The following is a 20,616-nucleotide window of genomic DNA, read 5'->3' as shown; positions in this document are numbered from 1 at the left end:
CCCTTCTGTTGTCTTATTGCTCTAGCCAAGACTTCAATGCCACAAACAGCAGAAAATCTCATCCTGTTCCTGATTTTAGTGGAATTGTTTTGAGTTTCTTTCCATTTGAGCTGATGTTGGCTACAGGCTTGCAGTAAACTGCCTTTATTATGTTGAGGTATGTTCCTTGTATCATTAATCTCTCCAGGACTTTTATCAAAAAGGGGTGTTGGATTTTGTCAAAGGTCTTTTCTGTATATAATGGGATGATCATGTGGTTTTAATCTTCCAGTTTGTTTATGTGGTGAATAACATTTATCAATTTACATATATTGAAACATCCCTGCATCTCATTCTGTTTGCAAGTATTTTATTGATAATTTTTGTGTCTATATTCATAGGGGAAATTGGTCTGTGCCCTTCTGTTTCTATTTTGTGGAATAATTTGAGGAGCATTGGCATTAAGTCATCTTTGAAAATCTGGTAGAATTCTCTGCTAAAACCATCTGGCCCTGATCTTTGTTTTTGTTGTTGTTGTTGTTGTGAGACTTTTAATGACTGCTTCTATTCCACTTGGGATTATAGGTCTGCTTAAAATGGCTTATCTGACCTAGAGTTAACTTTGGTAAGTGGTATGTATCAAGAAAATTATTCTTTTAGATTGTCCAATTGGTGGAGTACCGGTTTTTAAAGTATGATTCTCTGGACTTCCTCTGTGTTTGCTGTTATGCCCCCTTTCATCTCTACTTTTGTTAGTTCAGATATTTCTCTTGGTGTTTTATAAGGTTTGTCAATCTTATTGATTTTTCAAAAAACAAACTCTTTGTTCCATTGATTCTCTGTATTTTTCTTTGTTCCTATTTTACTGATTTCAGCCCTGAGTTTGATTATTTCTTACCATCTATTCCTTTTTGGTGTGATTTCTCCGCTTACGTTCTAGAGTTTTGAGGTGTTCTCTTAAAAGTTACAAGTATGAGATCTCTCCATTTTTTTTTTATGTAGGCATTTAGTGCTATGAACTTGTCTCTTGGAATCCCTTTAATGGTGTCCCATAAGTTCGGGTATGTTTTGTATTAATTTTCATTTGATTCTAGAAACTCTTGAATTGTTTGCTTAATTTCTGTCATGACCCAGTTTTCATTCAGTAATGGGTCATTCAGTTTCCATGAGTAGGCTTTCTGTGGTTTCTATTGTTGATATCCAGCTTTATTCCATGGCATTTAGATAGGATGTAGGGTGGTGTTTCAATTTTCTCATATCTGTTGAGACTTGCTTTGTTTCTGAGTTTGTGATCAGTTTTGGGGAAAGTTCCATGAGGTGCTGAAAGGAAGTATATCCTTTTGTGTTTGGGTCAAATGTCCTGTAATAAAGGGACCAGTCAAGGGAAGGAAGTTTGGAGGAGATGATGTGTGGTGGGGGCAGGGAGGAAAGGGAGGAAGCAGCAGGCAGTTTGCTGCAAAGCTGGGATCAGACTAGGGAATGGATTTGGAGGAGAGGAGAGAAAGGTGAGGATCTACAGTTAGCCTACTGTCTTAGTTAGGGTTCCTAGTGCTGTGAAGAGACACTGTGACCACATATCATTGGGGATAGCTTACAAGTTCAGAGGCTTAGTCCATTATCATCATGGCAGGAAGCATGGCAGCATTCAGGCAGACATGGTGCTGGAGAAGGAGCTGAGGGTTCTACATCTGGATCAGCAGGCAGCAGGAAAATAGAGAGAGAGAGAGATACTGGACCTGTCTTGAGCATTGGAAACCTCAAAGCCCTCACCCAATGATACACCTCCTCCAACAAGGCCACACCTCCTCCAATGAGGCCACACCCCAACAAGGCCACACCTCCTAATAGTGCCGCCCTCTGTGAGCCTATGGGGGTCATTTTCATTCAAATCATCACACCTACCTTGCATGTTTCTAAATAGCTGAAAGATGTTTGTTAGTTTGATTTAATAATTCCACAACGTCTATGTAATAGTACCTTTGCCCAATAAATGTGCACAATTATCATCATTTTACAATAAAATAAAAACTTTAACAAGTAAATGAGTGTTCAGTTACTTTTGATTCTTAACAAGTTGCTCTGGAATTTGGTATCTTGAAACAACCGTTTATTTCCCTCACACATTTTTTTTTCTCTTTGAGTCTGAAATTTCAAAGAACACACAGGACATCACTTTTGTGCCCTAGTGTCCTCTTGTAGGCAGAGGATTTCTGTGGTAAGAATGAGCTGTTAATTATCTGCAAGTATCTGTACAGACAAGAGTGGAACTGGGATGAGACTAGTGTGGGTCCCTCACACCATGTTGGCCCCAGGGTGGCTGGATTTTCTTGCAGGGAAATTTTAGACTCTGTGTGTGAGGCTTCTAGCTTACAATGTGGAAAATAACTCACATTTTAAATTATTTATTTTTGACAATTCCGTACATGTATACAATATGCTGTATTGTACCTTCCCCTCATGGCTTTCTCTTTTCTTCTTCCCACTCCTACACTCCTCTTTTCCTCAACTATTACACCTCCTACTTTTCTATCCTTTTCTGTAATTGATAATTTTTACAATTTCTTTTATTTTTAATTATGTGTATATTTATTTTTATGTGGTATTTGCACATGGGCTCAGATGCTCATAGAGGCAGAGGAAGATGTCAGATTCCCTCAATCTGGAGTTACACCCAGTTGTGAGCTGCCAATATGGGTACTGGCAGCTGAACCTGGGTTTTCTCAAAGAGCAGTACATACTCTTAAGCACTGAACCATCTCTCTAACACTTACAATTTTGGTTTTAAGTTGTGATTAAAGCTCACATCCCAGAAAACCATTTTATTACTTATTTTAAAGAAGGACCTAATCTATAGTCATTTGGAAAATTCAAAACATTTGAAGCACCTGAGATTCCCCCACCCCCATCCTTTGCCCATGAAGAGTTTAGACACCTTTACAACCTAGCTTCAAAATCACAGTGTGCCTTCTTTGCTACATTCTTGTTGGATTTACACCCATAAACTTGTAGCATGACTCTTAATGGTACTTATTAATAAAATAAAACCTGAGGCCAGTTATTGGGGTGAACTCTGGAAGATCAGAGAAGTAGAAAAAGCCACAGCTTCCTCACCTTGCCCGTTCCTCAGCTGATCCTGTTTCCTCAGACTGGAAGCCTCTCAATCCTCATCCTGAATGAATTTCAGCTGAACTGTGCTGCTCCAAAGCCTGAAAGCTTAACCAGCCAAATGCTTCTAGTTTCTGGTCCTCACGTCTTATATACCTTTCTGCTTTCTACCACTACTCCCTGGGATTAAAGGCTTGCTTTCTGGGATTAAAGGTGTGTGTCTCCTTGCCTGGCAGTTTCCAATGTGGCCTTGAACTCACAGAGATCCAGAGAGATTTCTACCTCTGGAATGCTAGGATTAAAGGTGTGAGTGTCACCATTTTCTAGCCTTTGAATCTAGTGGCTGTTCTATCTCTGACCCCAGATAAGTTTATTAGGGTGCACAATATTTTGGGGAACACAATACCACCACATTAACTGTTTCAGATTCTTGATGTGCAAGTAGAAGTTTCTAGATTCTGCATTTTTCAGATCATCTTTGGGATAACCTGCCATAATCATCTACTCAGAAAAAATTTACATTCCTTTTATATGTAAAATATTCTTTGTTCATTTCAAACTCTAAAATATCCTTTCTCTTGCATTATGGCTGGAGACTCAGGTTGGAAGGCCAGGGTCTTTCCACCAGGTCCAGGAGTGAAGGAGACTTTTCCATTGTGGTAATGTCAGTCCAAACCTTAAGTGCCATTATTCTTGACATCAGACCTTGTCACCTATTGACACAAATTACTTTTCCTCCAGACACCAAAAATACAATAATAAAACAAACATAACTACCACATACACTTTCATTCATATAAGAACCAACCCAGGAGCGTCTGTTAGCCACCAGTCCATAATAGATCTGAAGTCCATTTGGGTCCATGTGGTAATTCCTTGATGAGAACTGAATCTTAATCTATGAGGCTTGTTTCCATGGCTGTCATTCAAACTCCCTGGGCTTCAGGATTCACCGCATGTGCCCTGTCACATTCTTTTTGGGTGGTAAAGTTAATGCAAGAACCATTTTCTACTTAGGAGGTTCCAATTCAGTGGGAGCTAATAGGATGAGTGACTTGTCAAATGACACCCCCTAGTGTGAGGGCATTTCCGTCCACAAACCAAGGAGATAGCACACTATCCCAGACACCAGGTCACAAAAATGGGTTTAACCACAAACAGGATGACTAAGAGGATATGCAAGTAAGCAGGCATAGTGATAGAGTGAGGCGCTGTTTTGCAGAGATTACTGCCCTGGCACCCAAACCACCTTCTGCTTAAGTGGAGAGCAGGGAGTGGGATTGGGAATGCCAGCTAAGAAAGTAAGCTTATTGGGGTAAATGAGGGGTAGAGATAGTAGCCTATAGAGACTTGGACGGTAGCTTGGGAAATGATACCAGTAGGCTAGGCAGGCTAGGGACCGGGAAGAAGAAAACCAATAAGAGTGTTTAGTAGGTCTGTTGCTATTGATGACACGGGCTAGCTTCCACTGGGATTTACAAGGAGCATAAATGAGTGCCTTCTGGAATTGTCTGCCCATAGGAGGCACCCATCAGCTCCTACTTACCACTGATGGAGAGCTCCCATTGGGAGTTCCTCCTAGGGTGTCACTGCCCTGGCCCTGCCAGGCCACCTATGTGAATTCCTATGTGTATTTACTATAAGGTTTGTAAGTTCCTAAATTGTAACTTCTGTCCCTAGTCTATCTCTTTCTCAGCAGATTTTCACTTGGCTGAGAGACACATCCAAGCATCAGCTGCTCACTACAACCTGCTCCAAATGACTTGAGCCCTGAACTTGCTGAAAGCTGATATGGACCAATCCAGTTGATGTAACGCCTTGAGTATTTCAAGATCAGGACTACAGAGCCTTGAGAATGGCAATAGATGCAAATGTTGCTGCCCTAGTAAAATCTGTTGCACATTTAGAAGAATCACTTTCCTCTCTAGCTGAAATCATTCTCCAAAATAGAAGAGGCTTTAACTATTGTTCCTTTGACAAGGGCACCTAGGCAAGACCTTTAGGAGAGCAATGCTGGTTTTATGTGAACTATTCTGGGGTTATTAAGAACTCCATGGCCCCACTTAGAAAGAGGTTGCAAGACAAACAATAAGAAAGACAACAAAATGAAGGATAGCATGAATCCCTATTTAACTTGTCATCATGGGTAACTACCTCTTATCAGCCTTAGATGGGCCCTTAGTCCTCTTACTGTTGGCTCTAACCTACGGACCATGTATAATTAATGCCTTAGTCAGGCTTATCAAAGGACATATCCCCACAGTCCAACTGATGGTTTTAAGGCAACAGTATAAGCCTGTAAACCAAGAAGAAACACCTCCAGGATTTGAGATGATACACTACTCAAGGGGGGAATGAGAGAGTCGAGTAGATGCCATAACAGGCTGCTCAGTCTTCTGTTAGAGATCAGGCCTCAGTTTCAGTTTCCTGAGACTGAGCAAGCAGTTTCTTAAAGAGCCACAAACAAAGGGCAATCAATCAATCAATCACCAATGCCCCCCCATCCCACCCAACCCCCCCCACACTAGGGGAACTGCACATACCAAGCCTGCCAGCCCCCACAGTATCCCAAGGCAATAACCATATAAGGACAGAGCCAGGGACTTGTCCAGACTTGCCCCCAAATGGTAAAACTATAGCCTTAGCCACCCCCTGCTAGCCCTAACCAATCAGGAACGAACTATATGACTATCACTAGTGTAAGCCAATTCTAAATAGAATGACCTCACTTCCTCTAGAATTTCTTTAGCTGTGTGTAAAAGGAGCCTGTAAGCTTCTCTCAGGGCCACCATTTTACTTTTTGGTCTGGGGTGTGGCCTGAAAAAGACCTGTCTTTAAGTCCTCAAGGAACCAGAGTCCACTTATTTTCTGGGATCCCCGGTAACACCCAGTGGCTCTGCCTGTCCATCACTCAGCTGCTGTGCTTCTGGGTGTTTTTCAGACAGGCTCTGATAGTTGTCCTTGAGTCATTAGTACTATACTATCACCATACTACCTTCTAAATTATGTAGTTCTTTTTATACTTTGAACTTATCCTGAAAGTGCTTTGCAAAAAATTCAACACAGTCTAGATCTACATTGAAGGGGTGAATTCCTGAATGGGGCATTGAATCTGTGGGGGGTTTTGTTGTTGTTGTTGTTGTTGTTGTTTTTAATCTCTTCCTTCTTCCACAGGATCTAACTTGGTAGCTTAATCTTATTGTAACACTAACTAATGGGACACTAGCCCAAACCACTGAGCTACATAGAAGATTCTGGATGGCTATCTTTTTTGTTGTTGTTATTGTTGAGAGATTTTCTATTCATTTTACATACTAACTACAGATTCCCCTGTCCCCCTCCTCCCGCCCCCCACCCTTGTTCCTCAACCCACCCCCTATTCCCACCTCCTCCAAGGCAAGGTCTCCCATGGGGAGTCAGCAGAGCCTGGCGCATTCAGTTGAGGCATGTCTAAGACCCTCCTTCCTGCACCAAGGCTCTGCAAACTGTCTCACCATATCCCACTGCCTGGGGGCCCCCTATACAGTTCAAGCTCAACAACTGTCTTGCTTATCCAGAGGGCCTAGTCCAGTACCCTGGGGGCTCCTCGGGTATTGGTCCACGGTTCATGTGTTTCCACTAGTTTGGCTAGTTGTCTCTGTACTTTTTCCACTCATGATCTCAATATCCCTTGCTCATGGAATTCCTCCTCTCTCTCATATTGATTGGACTCCTGGAGCTGAGCCTGGGACATGGCCGTGGTTCTCTGCATCTGCTTCCATCAGCCACTAGATGAGGGTTCTATGATGACAGTTAGGGTATTCAGCTATCCAATGACCAAAGTGCTCAGCCACCCTCTTGACTATTACCAGTGGTCTATGGAATCATCCTTGTCGATTCCTGGGAAACTTGCTAGCACTCTGCTTCTTTGTATTCCTATGGTATTTTCATTTCTCATGGTATCTCTTTCTTTGCTGTCCCACTCTGTTCCTAGATACCCCTCAATTGAAGAATGGATAAAGAAAATGTGGAACATATACACAATGGAGTACTATTCAGCAGAGAAAAACAATGACATCATGGGGTTTGTAGGCAAATGGATGGAACTAGAAAATATCACCCTGAGTGAGGTAACCCAGCCTCAGAAGGACAAACATGGTATGTACTCACTCATAAGTGGATACTAGATATAAAGCAAAGGATAACCAGACTGCAACCCACAGCTCCAGGGAGGCTAGCTAGTAAGCAGGACCCTAGAAAGGGTGCATGAATCACCCAGCGATGGAGAAATGGATGATATCTACAGGATCAAACTGGGGGTAAGGGGGGCATAATGGAGGGCAAGGGACAGGGGATGAAAGCTTAGAGGAGGGGGAGTTCGAGCTGGAATGGATGACTATCTTAACCACCAAAATTAGTGGAGATGACACAATGCCTACATATAAGCTTTAAAACAAGGGGTATAGGAAGGACAGAATGACATTGCCTGCTGAGCATATGCAGTCTTCAAGGGGCTTCATAAGTATATGCAGCTCACATACAATTCAAGTACTGCAAGCAGATCTCTGGGAAGATTGCTAAGCAAGGAAAGAGTTTCTCCTCTCAAGGGAGGCATCAACTAAGTTCACATCAAGCAGGGACTCTGCCTTATTCATCCTTGAGCTCATAGATGTTAAGCAAATATTTGCTAAACAAATGGATGAATGCACCCAGTTCTGACTAGCAGTGCTTGACAGATAGCGGTGTTCAAAACGCGCTTGTTGAATGATGCATGAGATGGAAATAAATGCGTGCTTTGCTGGTGGAGGGGAGCCTGCACTTAACGGCACCAACCTTCCCCATTCCACATCCCCACCGGCCTTTAACACCATAGTGTTAGGTGCTCTATGCAACCAATGGGTCAGCACATCTACAGTCTCCACCTACTCCAACCGGATGGGGAGGGGGGGCTCCCCATAGGGGTGATTGACAAGACCCAAACTCTCCACTCCCAATAATAAGAAAGTCAAAATCCTGTTGTGTGCACAGCAGAATTGCTGTTTGCTGTTACTGTTTTTGTTGGGGAAATGTTTGTTGGTTGTTTGTAGTGCTGGGGATTGATAGGGCTTCCTGCATCCTAGGGAAGCGCTCCGTGACTGACCCTAGGACTTCTTGCATACTAGGGAAGTACTCTGTGACTGAACCTCATCTCCAGGCCATTCCTTGTATTTTTGCTTTCCTCCAAGACAAAAAAAAAAAAAAAAAAAAAAAAAGAAAAGAAAATCCTCACCAAGGTAAGAATAAGCTGCACCTCAGTAGCAGAGATCCTGGGTGATGCTAATACTACGGAAATGACAGGTTTATGCTGTAACTCAGGGAAGAAGCAAGCCTTCTACGGAAAAATAAAACCTAGGTACTTAATAAATGCTGTCTGTTGGTTAATAGTTTCGGCCACAGATGCATGAATGAAATTCTAATTCTGAGTATGTAAATTTTTTCTTTGCAGTTCACTGGCTGAGCCCAGCTCTCAGCCTCTAGAATCTATCATTCTGGTGAGATGTGAATTTCAATCGCTACTTGGAACGCTTACTGTCCCACACTCACTGAGAGGAAAAGTATATTGTGCAGACCAGAGAGGCACCAGAAGAAACGGCCTTCCCCTTGCCGGTGTCCCCACACTCCAATACTCTAGTTTCATTGACAAGTGAGGCTGACTCTCAGCATTCCTTTTGCACAAGGACTTAGAATATATTGACAAAAATATCCTTTCTTAAAAAAAAAAACAACCAAGTTCTCATTTTGTTTCTCAGTCAGGCATGATTTTTGGACACACACAGATGCAGGTGCCCATCACTGTTGTCTCTGCTACTGAGGAGACACCTGATCTCGGTCAATACGAAGCATCTCAGCTGTGTCAGCAAGGAAGCTGCATAGTCACGGCGTGTCACTTTCCATAATCAAGGCCAGTCAGGGGTAGGTCATCTCTGATGTGTGGGCACACTTCTAACAGTTATCTGCCCACGGGGAAACCACCCTCTCCATCAAAAACCAGCCAGCCAAGCTATTTAGAACCAAAGACCAGTTAAAGCAGTTAGATTCTAGATGCAAGTGGGCATTTCATTTTCCATTTCTCCCTCCTCAACAATGCGTAGACACAGAGTTGCTACAGTCCTCTTCCACGCCTAAGTCCCCACTGACCAGAGAAGACTATCTGTATCCATTATCCTCAAGACACCGCATGTCTACTGGATCTCCAACCACCAGATTCGTAATTTTAGAAGAAGTGAGAGAACCAGGTACAGAAAGAAAGAGTTCTAGTGAATGCCGTGGGTTCGTTGATGTGGTTGGCAAAATAAAAATGAGGTTTCTGGTATCAGCTAGTCACAGGAATTCAAGAGAAGGGCTTGAAAGAGGGTGTGGCAGTGATTATTCTGCTGGCTGATGAAGGTGTGGGCAAAGCAGGGTGGGGGGATCTGTGTTCCCAGTGCACCATCAACCCACCACAGCATCCCAGGGAGCAGGGGATGGTTAGGCACAGGGAGGTAAGGAACACTTGCCAGGGAAGGGACCTCTTCATTTTGGTCAAGGAGTGAAACAGAAGATTACGTAAGTTCCATTGGTAATGCAGCCACAAAGGTAACTCAAGCTCAAGCCAGCGCCCCAATCATTATAAGCTGACTTACTTGCCGACCAATGTCAGAAGAATGTCCTAGCCCACAGATTCCCAGGCAACCTGGAAAACAAAGCAGCTCAGAAGACAAATCCTCTGAAGAGCTGTCAGAACAAACAGCTGTCACCCATTACGACATATAGTTCTGAAATGTCTACGTCCATCATCAGCCTGTCGGGCCCACACCTAAACCATCTCACAACCCGTCAGCAATGTGGGGCCTCTAGCCCTTGCAGCCTGTGCATGATAAGGCAGAAATGAGCAAGCGCATAAATAATATAGCAATAGAGGCACTGGTTATAAAGCAGTGTCTTGCCTGAACCCAGCCTCCTGACAATAAAGTGCGTCTGTAGCTGCAGACCGTCCTGCCCAGGCAGGACCTGCTGATTCTCTGTTGCAGCCACCGTAGTTTCTTCTCGGTGTACCACAGAATGGCAGCAATGTGAAAGTGGGGTGTTTTCTAGGCATAAATGATCGTGACGCCCCAGTTTGCAAATGAGTAAACCAGTCTTCCTGTTCCGAGATCACCAGGGTTACCCTGATGGGGTTGGACACCGTCACACTTCTCCTGCCCTTTCTACAACCCCGGGGCCAGAGCCAGGAAGAGACTTCTGTCCCTAAGCAGGTAGAGGATGAAATGAAGTCTGGGCTGAGGCTGCTTGATCACGCTACCGTACAGGATATGGCTGGCATGCCCTGGGCTCCCCACCGTGCTCTGTATGATAGTCCTGGTGGGAAGGGGAGACCTAAGCTGGTGACGAAAGGTGAAGAAAGCTTCCTGGAGGTGGGCCTCCCTGGGCCACGCGGTAAACAAAGTCAACCCACCTGGGAGTTCTCACCGGAGGACACAGACTCCAAGGTGCCTAACTGTGGTGAACCCCAAATTTTGAAGTAAAGGAGTCAGTAGACACCATGTAACAGGCTTTTGGTCCAAAGACTGAAGATTATACTGTATACAAATATTATAGAGACAAGAAGAAAAGACAAAGAGCCCTCTGGGGTTGCTCTTTGCTTCTGCTTCTTGTCACAGGAATTATCAGCTTTCAGGGGACCCAGACCTGGAAGGACAGAGCCAGATGGACGGGCTTGGCTGTCATACAGTTGGAGAGAACACAGTTGGCAAATCCAAGGAACACACAAAGCCTGCCTCTCACAGAGCAGTGCTCATTCTTCACAGTATTTCAGCAGTCCGTGATGGATGGCACCTTCCTGTGTTGGGTCCTGTGAGAGGCGAGAGTTTGAGGAGCATGCGCCACTTGTCCAGCCAGGACACCGACAGGGAGACCACCAGCTCTGTCGCCTCAGAACGCATTCTGTTTGCTGGTTATTGAAACACAGCCTTATCCCCTCTCCGGCAGACAACAAGGATTAATTCTGACTGGCACTTCAGAGGTTGCTCTACAGAAATGTGACATCTGAGCCCCGAGGATTACTATGGTCCAAGCTGTTTGGCTGAAATCAAATCTGGCCCTGATCCACATTTATATCTTTGCTTATAACCTCGCAGAATGCCGCCTCCATACTGCCACCCCTCCACCCATCTCAACCCACCCCAACTCACTCCTCAACCTTGATTCTAATTTGTTCCTCTAGAGTCACAAGGCGGCACTGGCACAGAAAAATACAACCAAATTCAAAGTCTCTTTCGTATTTACACCAAAATGTATATTTCCTGCGGAAACACTTTCCAGGTCTCCCAGGCAGAAGCAGCAGCTCCTTCTTCAGCTGCTTCTCCAATTGCACTTGATATGTGTGGTGATTGCACATCTGTCCTGGTGTGCTATGGACTTGCTTGCTTTATGTGATCTCTCACTGCTGTATGAATAGATTCTGTTGACTGGCACTTACTGAGTGCTAACCATACATCTAGCATGTGCTTGGCTGAAGACTAGAAAAATGAAAGCATCTTCCTTACATGGAGACATGACCAAAGGCACTGTATTCTTCAATACCCCTTTGTCAATAACAGGAATGTGATATATAATAGCTACACTGTGGTTGAACTTCTAGACATTAATCTAAGTGAACAAAAATCATAGATGGAGGTTGGGGAGATGGCTCAGAACTTAAGAGCCCTTATTGCTATCCAGAGGACCTGAGTTCAGTTCCCAGCACCAATGTCAAGCAGTCCACTACTGCCTGTAACGCCAGCTCCAGGGGATCTGATGACTTCTTTCTGGCTGCTGTGAACATTTACACACACACACACACACACACACACACACACACACACACATACACAAGTAAAAATCACACCTGATTCCATCTGTATTGAATGTAGGAAAGTACTTAAGCCGTGGTGCAAAACTGAGGGACACTGTAAAAGGTGAGCACACATTTCTCACTTGCCGGGGTAGTGAACTTAAGCCATGAGCATCACACTCAGAGCGGCAATTGCCAGCGAAACAGACGGCACCTGTACAAGCTGGTCCCAGTCAGCCGACACTGATAAACCGCTGTGAACTCTGCCTCAAACCTAAAACAAACCCTGCCATCTCCCTGCTAAGGAGCACCAAAATGGATTAATTTTATAGACGAATAACCAGAGAGCTTGCTTTAACCAACAAAATGAAGACTCACGAAATGCTTTGATGTTAGCCAGCCAGAAAGGGTCAAAACTTGATTCACAGCCATACACCCCTTCTCAGTCATACACCCCTTCCCTCTAGGAAGCTGCCAGTAAGTTCTTCCTCCACATGAATACTTGTCTGAACAGTGGCTAAGCTCACTGCTTGCTTTCCAATCCTTGGATGTTGTCTTTCCTTTACAGTAAAGACTTTAAAATGCTATATTCTCATTAATTGGAGTTTGGAGTCTGGAACTCATTTAAATCTTTTCATAGTTAATCAGGCCGTGAGATATCAATTATGCAGTGAGCAGATGCCTGACAACATCAATATCAAGGTATCGGCATGTTTACTGATGGAAGGAACAGCTGCCATTTCTAAAGCAAACTTGGAATTGTCCTTTTCTTCTGTACCCAACTTCTCTGTATGCTGAGATTTCAGGAAAGAATGCTAATGGGCTGATTTTATGAAAAAGTTGGATATCAATAGTATCTTAGGGCCTAGATGATCATGTGAGGCCCAATACTCAGAACAAGCTATGCATTGTTCTGATAAGCCAGATCTGGTGTCTGTTTCAAATGGTAGTTTGCTATTGTGCATGTGTGGTGGTTTAAAAGAAAATGGTCCCCAAGAGGAGTGGCACTACTAGGGTGTGTGGCCTTGATGGAGTAGATGTGGTCTTATTGGAGAAAGTGTGTCACTGTGGGGATGGGTTTTGAGGTCTCATGTATGCTCAACCCATATCCAGTGTCTCAGCTATTTCCTGTTGCCTGTAGAATTCTCAGCTACCTCTCCAGCACCATGTCTGCCTGCAGGCAGGTATCTCCCACCATGATGATAATGGACTGAACCTCTAAACTGTAAGCCAGCCACTCCAATTAAATGTCTTCCTTATAAGAGTTGCTGTGGTCAGTAGTTATGGTGTTTCTTCACAATAGAAACCCTAAGACAATGTGGTTACATTTACTTGCGAGGGCTAAATAGTACAACACACATACACACACACACACACACACACACACACACACACACACACACACACGATGGTTAAAATAAATGAAATACATTAGCACATTGTTCTAGATGATACAAGCCCAAGACTTGGGCATTAGCAGGCTTGATCTCCTGAGGTTTCTTACCTTAGTTTGTACTCTCTTACTTCTCACTGCCCTCACCTCATCACTGCCAATCCAGGTGTGGTCTGCATCCTAATCTCTTCTTCTAAGGACACATGTGGCATTGGACTACAGTCCAGAATAACACCTTCTTCTGCCTTAGTTTTCTCTTTAAAGACCTAAATCAAAGAACATCAGGTTCTGAGGTGGCCTGGATTAGACTTCAACACATGTATTTGAGCACAGTCATAATTCCACACATAACATTTTGCCTTCTATCCCCCCTAAAGCTCATTACCTTCTTGTTTACAAAACCTATTCACCATATTCTAACAGCCACAAAATTCTCAACACATGCCTAAATCAAAGCTAAGTCCAATGTATCATGTAACTACTATCTAAATTGTGGTAGCAAATGTGACACAAAATTCCACTTCAGCTGTAAACAGATTGTCTGTTTGCTACACAAAGGGTGAAAATGTAGACACTCCCATTTTAAAAAGGAAACTCAGAAAGAACAAATGTACCTTAAGCAAATTCAAAGCCAAAGCAAATTCCATTGGGTTTGAGGCTTCAAAAATGTATCCTCTTCTTTTTTCTATTCTCTGTCCTTCAGCATCAATAATGGTCACATCACTAACCTGTAGATCACCAGAATGTTGCCTGTCCTATAGGCTGTTACTGGGACCACTGACATTAAGAAAGTGGTGCTGAGATATTGATTGTATCTGTGAGTCACAGTCATTGTTTCCTTATTACATGGTTGTCTGGGCACATCTTTTGTGTTCTCCCCAGAACATACTTCCTCATCTTTCTCAGTGTGAATAGGCAAAGGATTTCAAATCCTCTCATTCTGGTTCCCTTTCACCTCATAGTAGCTTCTTCAAGTTATCTCTGTCCTGCCCTGTGTTACTAAGCACACAAGAGAAAAACAAAACAAAACAAAACAAAAACTCATACTCTTAGCTCATCCTCAACTCTTAGCTTCAAATCTCCTCCAAGACATGGCCAAGTTCTCCACCCAGAGTTTGTCCTTTATGAAATGTGCTCCTCATATCACAGTGAAAAAGACATGTAAGTAAGCCAAGAAATCCTCACCAGTCCCACCCAGGGGGAAGCTAAGGTAGTATAAAGGTGACCATTATGCCTCCACACAGGACAGAATTGTCTACAAATGCATTACAGGAAGCACCAAGTAGTTTTGAGCCACATGTCTGTATGATGGGCAATGTACCCATGCCCCCCCCCAACCCACCAACCCATAGCAAGATGCGTGGTGTCCCCTTGTTCTCCACAGCCAGTATGGATCTTCCTGCCCTTACCTTCTCCACTATATTCCTATATGAACACTCCCATAGACATCAGTGCTTTGACTGTGTGTTTCCTCTCTGCTCCTTTCTGCACAGAGACCAGAAGCAGCCCACAGGGGTATTCATCATTAAGGTGGCCATTCCTTAATGGTGGAAAGCAGCCTCCACTGGACAGTTGATAATGTGTACAGACACTTTTAGTTGGCACAGTGCAGGGAGGAAAGACAGTGTTACTGGTGCTCAGAAGACAGGGATTAGGGATAGTGCAAAATGTCTCACAATCCACAAGATGGCCTCTCACAATGTCTAATACAGCCTAAATGTCAATACTGCCAATATCTGGAAACTTCTGGTAAGGAGGGCATGTTCTGAACACAGAGTAAAATGTCAGAGAACAGGTAATGGGGAGGAGGATGAGGGGAGTTTTCATAGACTGTACATTTTTCTACTTCTCAGAGCTTTGCAGATGACCATAGCCACAAATAATGTCTTGCCTGCCTAAGCATTGAGGCTATTTTGTTTGTATATGCACACGAGTTTGCTTTTCTTGTAAGAACATAGTGTTTTGGAGAAGGTCCATCAGAGATTTTACAGGATCCAAATTTCAGGGATTATATGGGTTTTCCTTCTTTATGTGTAAGGGTAGAATGTTTGTTATCTCTAAAAAATATTGATGGACACTATAATTCCTACTGTAACTGTTGTCTTGAGAAACAGCATCTAACTTTGCAAAGTAAAAATGTAGATAGCAGTGATGTTCCAGATGCTATTATTCCTTTTAATATCATTAGAGACCAAGAAAAATAAATTTGTTCATTTTTATGTCCACAGCAACACCAACAGATCACCATCTGTTGTGACCTCTGTTTCATGTTGTTGGGCCAAACAGCCCGAAACCACACCAGATGGCTGTTTATAGTAATCCCTTCCCTCACCTCCTGACCTGGGACCTCACAGTGCCATTGTCTCCCACAAAGACTTCGAATGAGGTGAACTCAGAAGCATGTCCCAAGTGTTAATCTTATCCCTAACTTGTGGCACGTAACTTATAAATGTCTATCACACATACAAACCTGAATATCCAGCATGTCATGTCTAAAAGCCAGCACTTCATCAGCTGGCCCCAAGCTAGCTGTTCCTCTCTGCAAACCTGTCCTAATAGCAGCATCCTCTCACAGTCACCCACAGTAAGAAATGCCACAGATGTCTTTAATCTCTGCTTCGCCTGCTTATCAAAACTGATTCCGTGTCCTGACCATTCAACAACCAAGGTGATTCCGGCCTTCCTTGCCTCCTGCTGCCCTTGTTTTTGCGTTCTGTTTTCCTGGTCAGTGCTCTAGACATTGCCTCTCTTTCTCCTGGCCATTCCCAGCATGGAGAGTAGGAGGTCTGACATTTGGACAAAGTCGAGGCCATTATGGGTATCTGTTACTTGGGAAGCCTCCTGTGCACGACAAGACCAAGTCTGCTTGTTGTGCGCTCCGTCCTCTATCTTAGAGGGCCTGGGCCAATTCCCCTTCTCTGGAAGAATCAGCTACAGTGCTGCCCTTGGCTTCCAGTCCTCTCAGGAAGCGGAAGCAGAAGCGGCTCGGAATGCGCTTTGTGTCCTTCTGCTGAGTCTTGCCTATTGTCACTTCACCTATTCATGCACAATCGTAGATTCAAAATTTCCCATCATTCTCATTTTCTTTCTTTTAAATCCTTTGACTTATTTTGATACTCTGTTATTTGACGGGAAACGTGATGTTTTCATGCATATCTGTTCAAATGCTGGAGTTACCGTGTCATCTGGGGAAAGTCTGTAGCCTTGATTCCTCAGGAGATGGACACGCTGTTGTTTGTTCTATGGCTGAATGGATGAGGTCAATAGGGCTTTGGGTAGCAGATAAGCAGCTAATGTCAACTTTCTCCCATCATGTTTTATTTCTCTTGAGCCTAAAATTCTGACTCTGTGATCAGTTTCTTGTTTCATCCTTTGATAACATATCAAATGCCTACAACCTGAGAGCATGGCTTCTGCTTCATAAACTGAGTCTCGCTTACCTATTGCCCAGATTTTCTGTTTGTGGATTTCATTATCCAAGCTCCATGTTACAATGCAGGCTTGGTATTAGATGACATCTTCTCTCCAACCTCTGAGCATCATAAAGAAAAAAAAATAAAAGCAGATACTGGAATAATGAAATATTCCTCAGAGAACAGGTTACGTTGCCAGTGTGGGTATTGGTGCATTTACATAACATTTGGGCAATACTGGTGTGTGGGTGGGGATACTAGGGAGGAGTAATTATACATAAAACACCTGATCTGAGTAGAAGGAGCGAAAGGTTTAAGATAGTCTCAGGATACACAAAGGGTGCATGATTGGCAGGTTACCTGTGAACAAAGGCAGCAAAATAAGTCTGAACAACACTGGGAGGCAATGCTGGGGCATGCCTTGGGCTGCCCAACTGGAGCAGGTAAAATTCTCATCACTGGTTGCAGTGCCATCCCAGGGAGCATAATTTGAAGGCTTTGTCTGTTAATATGGACCTTCATCTAGAGCAGTGGTTCTCAACCTGTGGGGTGCAACCCACTTAACAAACCTCTATCTCCAAAAATACTTACACTGTGATCCACAACAGCAGCAAAATTACAGTTATGAAATATCAATAAAACAATTTAATGGTTGGGGGTCACCACAACATGAGGAACTGTATTAAAGGGTCAGAGCATTAGGAAGGTTGAGAACCACTGCTCTAGAGCGTCGCAGGCTACAGAGCACAGAGATGTACTGGAATAGTAGGTGCAGGAGAGTTAGCACAAGGCATCAGCTGCATCATGAAGATAAACTTTAAAATAGAGTGTAAAGGGAAGCATCTATGGAACGTCAATAGTTAAAGAGCAACATCATAAATGTTAACCAAAACCACAAGCTAAACAGAATGGTATGGCATGTTCCTCTCACATCCATGAACCCATTTCAATCATTACAAATTGCCTTTGGGTAGAGAGGTCAACAGAGTGAGCATGAGGTGAAAGTCCAGTATGTGCTGTGGCTCCATCCAGTTTTATTCTGTTCTCTTTCTCATACTCAGAGCCTGGCTGTCACCCTACAGTCCTGTGAGCTTTTAAAAATTATTATTATTATTATTATTATTATTATTATTATTATTATCATTATTATTATTATTATCATTATTATCTGATTCCAGGAGCCAGTAGCTGACCACAAGCCTGGCTAGAAAGGAGAATGATGTGTTCTCAAGAAAAGAAAACCCTGTTCATGACAAGTATAACATTCCTAGGGTGGAGGGACCCAGATTCTCACACTCAAGTTCCAGGAAAAATGCTTATTCTCTCAAGTAGCTTATCTTCATGTCATAGTCCATACTTCTCCAGAGAAGTGGAAGGGGTGCTAAGATATTTCTCTCCTTCCTCATTTCTACACAACTATAACATATATTTAGAGGACCGAGGTCAGAACCATGAAGGCTCTGAGATTGTTGCTTCAGTCTCTGTTAGTTTCTATGAGCCCTGGCTAGTTGATACTGTAGGCCTTGTTCTTGTGGTGTCCTTGACCGCTCTGACTCCTACAATCCTTTTCTCACCTTCTTCTGTCGGGTTTCCCTGGCCCCTCCTAGTGTTTGGCTATGAGTATATGCTTTTGCTCCTATCAGTTGCTGGATGAAACCTCTCTGGTGACAATCATGCTAGGCTACTGTCTAGAATATAATAGAACATCATTAGGAATCAAGAATCATTTCATTAACATTTTTTTCTTTTGCCAGTCATGTTTGGTTCTATCCTAGGTCTCTGGGATATCCAGCTTCTGGTTCCTGGTCCTCCAGGCATGGGATCCCTCTCATGGTGTGGGTCTCAAAATGAACCAGTCATTATTTAATTGGCCACCCTTTATCCCAGCATATCTTGCAGACAGGACAAATTGTAGGTAGAAGGTTTTGTGGCTGGGTTGGTGTCCCAGTCCCTCCTCTGGAAGCCTTGCCTGGTGACAGAAGATGACCAGTTCAGGCACTGTATCCCCCATTACTAGGAGCTACTATGAGGGTCACCCTCATACATTGCAGGGAGTTTCCATTGCACTAGCTTTCTACCTCGTCCCCAATGCCCCCCACTTTCAGTCATCTCTCCCAGAACTCTCTCCCTCCACACCCCTGGCTCAATCCCTCCTGTTTCCATTCCCACCTGCTCCCAGTCCATCCTAGAAATCTACTCTATTTACCCTTCCCAGGGAGCTCCATGTGTCCCCCCCTTGAGCCATCTTTGTTACTTGGCCTCTCTGGGACTGTGGATTGTGGCATGATTATACCTTAATTAACAGCTAATATCCACTTATAAGAGAGTATCATGTTTGTCTTTCTGGATCTGGGTTACCTTGTCTCAGGATGATATTTTTCTAGTTCCATCCATTTGCCTGAAAAGTTCATGATGTTATTTTTTTAACAGCTAAGTAATACTTTATTGTATAAATATACCACATTTTCTTTATCTGTTCTTCTGTTGAATGGGACATCTATGTTGTTTCCAGTTTCTGGCTATTATGAATAAGGCTACTATGAACATAGTTGAGCAAGTGTCCTCATAGTATGATTGAGCATCCTTTGGGTATATGCCCAAGAGTGGTATAGCTGGGTCTTGAGGTATATCGATTCCCAATTTTCTAAGAAACTGCCATATTGGTTTCCAAAGTGGCTGTACAAATTTGCACTCCCACCAGCAATGGAGGAGTGTTCCCCTTGCTCCACATCCTCACTAGCATGAACTGCCATATGTGCTTTTGATCTTAGCCATTTTGACAGGTATAAGAGGGAATCTCAGAGTCATTTTGATTTGCATTTCCTTGAATGTTAAGGATGTTGAACATTTCTTTAAGTGATTCTTGGCCATTTGAAACTCCTATGTTAAGAATTCCATTTAGAGCTGTATCCCATTTTTTAATTGGATTATTTGGTTTGTTGATGTCTAGTTTCTTGAGTTCTTCATAAATTTTGCATATTAGCCCTCTGTCAGATGTGGAGTTGGTGAATAAAGATCTTTTCCCATTCTGTAGGCTGCTGTGTTGTCCTATTGATGGTGTCCTTTGCCCTACAGCAGTTTTTTTTTTTTCAGTTTTATGAGGTCCCATTTATTAATCATCAATCAGTGCCTGTGCTGCATTCTGTTCAGGAAGTTTTCTTCTGTGCAAATATGATCAAGACTATTCCCCAGTTTCTCTTCTATCAAGTTTAGTGTGTCTGATTTTATGTTGAGGTCTTTGATCTATATGGACTTCAGTTTTGTACAGGGTGATAGATATGGATCTATTTGCATTCTTCTACAGGCTGGCATCCAGTTATGCCAGCACCATTTGCTGAAGATGCTTCCTTTTTTCCACTGTATATTTCTGGCTTCTTTATCAAAAATCACGTGTCCATGGGTGTGTGGATTTATGTCTGGGTCTTTGATTCAATTCTATCAATTCTCTTGTCTGTTTTTGTGGCTGTTGCTATGACTATACTGTTTTTATTACTCTAACTCTGTAGTACAGCTTGAAATCAGGAATGGTGATACCTCTGGAAGTTCTTTTTTGGGGGGGTTGTTTTGTTTTGGTTTGATTTAGTTTTTTTGAGATAGGATTTCTCTGTGTAACAGGAATTTGCTCTGTAGACCAGGTTGGCCTCGAATCTGCCTGCCTCTGCCTCCTGAGTGCTGGGATTAAAGGTGTGTGCCATTACTGCCCTTCTGGAAGTTCTTTTATTGTACACGACTGTTTTAGCTATCCTGAGTTTTTTGTCTTTCCATATGAAGTTTAGCACTGTTTTTTCAAGGTCCGTAAAGAATTGTTGGAATTTTGATGGGGACTGCATTGAATCTGTATATTACTTTTGGAAAGATGGCCATTTTTACTATGTTAATCCTATTGATCCATGAGA

The 20,616-nt window shown here is 43.1% G+C and overlaps 1 protein-coding gene across 2 annotated transcripts in view; it reads left to right on the top strand.

The window, feature by feature from the left end:
• Positions 1–20,616, top strand: part of LOC102907262 (arylamine N-acetyltransferase 3-like) — a 74,528-nt gene that overhangs the window by 23,656 nt on the left and 30,256 nt on the right. The window contains exon 2 of one of the 2 annotated variants that reach the window (XM_006989562.4): positions 7,058–7,221. The exons of the other annotated variant lie outside the window; for it this stretch is intronic. The gene's annotated coding sequence lies outside the window, so the exon portion shown is untranslated. The remainder of the gene's footprint in view (positions 1–7,057; positions 7,222–20,616) is intronic. 2 annotated transcript variants of the gene reach the window in all.

This window comes from Peromyscus maniculatus, chromosome 17 (assembly GCF_049852395.1).
Source record: "Peromyscus maniculatus bairdii isolate BWxNUB_F1_BW_parent chromosome 17, HU_Pman_BW_mat_3.1, whole genome shotgun sequence".
In the NCBI taxonomy this organism is placed as follows: domain Eukaryota; kingdom Metazoa; phylum Chordata; class Mammalia; order Rodentia; family Cricetidae; genus Peromyscus; species Peromyscus maniculatus.
Note: the sequence above shows the minus strand (reverse complement) of the source record. Positions and strands in the feature narration are given on the sequence as shown.